Below are 4,690 nucleotides of genomic sequence, written 5' to 3' on the forward strand. Positions count from 1 at the left end.
ATCAGCTTCGGGAGTCCACTCGAACTTGTCGGACTTCTTCATCAATCGGTAAAGAGGCAATGCCTTTTCACCGAGACGAGATATGAATCGACTTAAAGCGGCCAAGCAACCAGTAAGCTTCTGGACGTCGTGCACTCGCACATGACTTTTCATTCGGAGTATAGTATCGACTTTTTCTGGATTGGCGTCGATTCCCTGTTCGGAAATGAGAAAACCGAGTAGTTTTCCGCCAGGAACTCCAAATGTGCACTTTGATGGATTAAGCTTGATATCATACCTCCTGAGGTTGGCAAAGGTTTCGGCAAGGTCAACCAGCAGGTCGGAACCCTTCCGTGACTTGACCACAATGTCATCCATGTACGCTTCTACATTCCGATTGATTTGAGTGAGCAAACACTTCTGAATCATCCTCATGAATGTGGCTCCGGCATTCTTGAGGCCCAACGGCATGGTAATATAACAGAAGCACCCGAATGGAGTGATGAAAGCTGTTTTGATCTCGTCAGGTCCATACAGACGGATCTGATGGTACCCAGAATAGGCGTCTAAAAAAGACAGTCGCTCACATCCCGCAGTCGAGTCGACTATCTGATCGATGCGGGGGAGAGGAAAATGATCTTTCGGGCAGGCCCGATTGATATGTTTAAAGTCAATGCACATGCGAAGTGACGTGTCCTTCTTGGGGACCATGACAACATTGGCGAGCCACTCGGAGTGGTAGATTTCTCGGATGAACTCCGCTGCTAAGAGCCGAGCCACCTCCTCGCCAATAGCCTTTCTCTTCTGGACGGCGGACCGTCGGAGATGTTCCTTGACAGGTTTTACTTTTGAGTCGACTCTTAGGCGGTGCTCAGCCAGCTCCCTGGGAACACCCGGCATGTCAGAAGGCTTCCATGCGAAAATGTCCCAGTTCTCACGGAGGAATTGGATGAGCGCTTCTTCCTATTTGGAGTCGAGTGTTGTTGAGATATGAGTTGGAGCAGCGCTAGGATCGGTCGGGTGGATGTGAGCTGTCTTCATTTCGCCAGACGACTGAAAAGTTGATTCTGTAGCGGGTTTCTTGGCTCGCAACAAATCACTCGGGTCTGCAGTCTTCTGGTATTCCTGCAGCTCCACCACTACCATCTGAGCATCAGCGATCTTTGAACCTTTCTGAAAACATTCTTCCGCTTTCTTCCGATTGCCCGTGATAGTGATCACACCTTTGGGGCCAGGCATCTTCAGTTTGAGATACACATAACATGGTCGGGCCATGAAGCGTGCATAAGCTGGCCTGCCCAAAATAGCGTGATAGGCACTCTGGAAGTCTACAACTTCAAACGTCAACTTTTCTTTGCGGTAATTCTTGGAATCACCGAAAACCACATCAAGAGCAATCTGGCCGAGTGATTCAGCCTTCTTCCCAGGAATGACTCCATGGAAACTCATGTTGCTGGTACTGAGTCTGGACATCGAAATGCCCATACCTTTCAACGTCTCAGCATATAATATGTTCAAACCACTGCCACCATCCATCAAGACTTTGGTCAGTCGAGTGCCTTCAACAACTGGGTCGACCACCAAAGCTTGCCTCCCAGGGGTGGCGATGTGCGTTGGGTGATCGGACCGGTCGAATGTTATGGCAGTCTGAGACCACTTCAGATAACTGGGTGTCGCCGGAGCAACTATATTCACCTCTCGGTTGATAACTTCCAGTCGACTTTTGCTTTCAACATCAGCAAAAATCATCAGGGTGGAATTGACCTGAGGGTATCCATCGTCACTATCTTCCTTGTCCTCAACTTTGTCCGACTCCTTTTCCTTATCTTTGGGCTGCTTGCCCTAGAACTGCTGGATCAAGAGTCGGCACTGTCGAGTGGTATGTTTTGGGTAAATGAAATTACCCTCTTCATCTTTCTTGGTGTGGACGAGACATGGCAAATCCAACACATCATTTCCGTCCTGGTCTTTAACTTTCTTGGGGTTCCAAGGTCCTTTGGGTTTCCCTTTAAACTTTCCTTGGGTTACAGCCAAGGCTTCCCCAGGAGCAGCTGGCTCGGTTTCCGCTTTTGTTTCCGATTGGAATTTCCTCCGGTTTCTTGAGCGACTGACTTGAGCTTGCCACTCCTGAGTCGATCCTCATCTTCACCATTAGCGTACTTGGTGGCAATCTCCATCATCCGATTCAGAGATATATCTCCGGTCCGACAAAATTTCAGATTCAGTTCTCTGTACTTGACGCCTTTTTTGAAGGCACAGACTGCTTGGTGGTCAGGCACATTCTCTACCGTGTTATGTAACGTGATCCATCTCTGGATGTAATCCCTCAAAGTTTCATTTGGCTTCTGCACGCAAGACCGCAGTTCAGTCAGCCCTGCCGGTCGCTTGCATGTTCCTTCAAATATGGTGACAAACACTCGGGCAAGATCTTCCCAAGTGTAAATGCTGCTGGGTGCTAATTGGTTCAGCCACGCTCTGGCCGAGCCCTCCAACATGAGAGGCAGGTGCTTCATGGCCACTTCATCATTGCCGCCGCCAATCTGGACGGCCACTCGGTAGTCTTCAAGCCAAGTATCGGGCTTGGACTCACCAGTGAACTTGCTGACTCCAGTCGCCAACCTGAAGTTGGGAGGAATCACAGCGGCCCTAATGGCTCTACTAAAGCACTCTGGCCCCGAAACATGTGCTCTGCTGCTGGTAGGTGCATCTCTGTCGTGACCTTCTCGGTGAGCTCTGTTCCTGTCACCAAACCTTGAACGAGAATGGATCTCGCATCAAAGCCTGGCTCCCTGGAGTCGACTGAAATCCTTCGCCCAATACTACGAGGACGCCTGTCATCCTGCTGTCGAGGCGCATACGACCCGCTCCTCGGGGGAGGGGTGGGCACTCGACGTCGATCATCATGATCGAATCGGTGATCATATTGCTCGCGGTTCCCGTACTGATTACGCCGATCCCCACGCCCCTCACGCCTCGGGGGCGATCTTGGGCTATGAACCGACTGGACTGTGTCTGCAGCAACGGATCTGCTGTGAATCCTGTTCCGCGACTGAGAAACAGCAGAATTCTAGTCTCCTGCTGCCCGGAGTAACGCTCTAATCTGCAGCAAGCCTCTGCCAGCCTTCGACTGGGAAGGCTGAATCGACTCTGCTATACGGGCTGCAGCCGCTAAATTCTAAATCAGAGTTCGATATACCTGCGGGGGCGGGAAGAGCTGACGTCGACTGGATTCGGGAATCCGTTGTCGCGCACACTCGTCGAGTGCTCGCTGGAGGTTCTCCAGTCGAGTGCGCTCGGCCAAGTTTGCCAGGTGCGCGTCCTCCAAGGCATGATCCTCGAGGGTTTCTCCGATGATAGGAGTGTGCAGCGCATCAATGTTCTGGCGACGAAGTTCTTCTCTCTGCAACGACGTGAGAGGCTCGGGGAGATATTCCTCATGGGGATGTGACGGGTCGCCTCCACCCGCGCCTCCGTCGGTGCGGGGAAAACCGGGAGGACTGGGCGGTCCATCGACCATCAGAACCTCCGCCGCCGGATCACTGTTGTCGCACTCGGAGGTGGTCTCTCTAGAGCCAGTCGACAGATCAAACAGGCCGTAGAGGGATTCGTCGGGCTTGATCGCCGCGACTTGAGGGGTGGCCTACTGGCGTGCCACCGCGTGTCTCACCCACCGCTGAAGTCTTGACCGACCGGAGCGCTTGTGCCGGCGGGAAACAGGGAGGGAAGACAGCACAGGAGCCGACCGATAGTGGGTCGACGGTTGCCGCAAAAGGATGCCGCGGACGCACGCGCGAAAGTGCGTCGCCCTGCGGACAGGGAGCGCGTCCACGTCGAGCGGAGCCTCCTGAAGCCAAGCGGAGTCGTCCGCGATGAACGTGAGCGCGCCGAGACGGATCTCGCAGCCCTCCACCAAAACTCCGCCGGGAACCATGATGATTCGGATCAGAAAAGATCGCAACTCCTCCAACAAATCGCTAAAACACCTGCCCCAAGGTGGGCGCCAACTGTCGTGGTTCTAAGTCTGACAGTAATGTAGGGGGGTAAATATGGAGAGGCAAGATCTTAGCTATGGAGAAGTTGTAAGCACACGAGGTTTACGAGTTCAGGCCCTTCTCAGAGGAAGTAATAGCCCTACGTCTCGGAGCCCGGAGGCGATCGACTGGATTATGCGTGTATGGTTTATTAGGGGCGTTACTGGTAACGCCCCTACTAAAGTGCTATGATGACCATAAAGGCTACTTAATAACCGACCGTTAGCATGCGGAGTGCCCTTAGGTCTCCTGGTCGTCGAGTGGTTTGGTCTTGGTCGAGTGATCGCTTCTTGGTTGAGTGTCTTCGAGTCTGTCGAGTGGAACACCTCCAAGTCGATTGAAAGGTGATTTCTTCTAGAGATGTCCTTGGGTAGGGCAGTTTGGACAGGTCCATGACCCTACCCTAGGTACATAGCTTCATCAGTATGCCCCCCCCCCCGTCTTATGACGACTTGCGTATTTTTGGGTGCCTTTGCTATCCCAGCACTGCCGACACTGCTTCTCACAAGCTTGCACCTCGATCTATCGCTTGCATCTTCATCGGCTACCCCTCCAAGTCCAAGGGATATCGGTGCTACGATCCCGTCTCCCACCGTGTGTTCACTTCCCGGCACGTTTATTTTGATGAGCATGTGTTTCCATTTCACCAGGTACCCCTGGCTGTTCCTCCCGCCACTGGT

This window comes from Triticum dicoccoides, chromosome 2A (assembly GCF_002162155.2).
Source record: "Triticum dicoccoides isolate Atlit2015 ecotype Zavitan chromosome 2A, WEW_v2.0, whole genome shotgun sequence".
NCBI lineage: Eukaryota > Viridiplantae > Streptophyta > Magnoliopsida > Poales > Poaceae > Triticum > Triticum dicoccoides.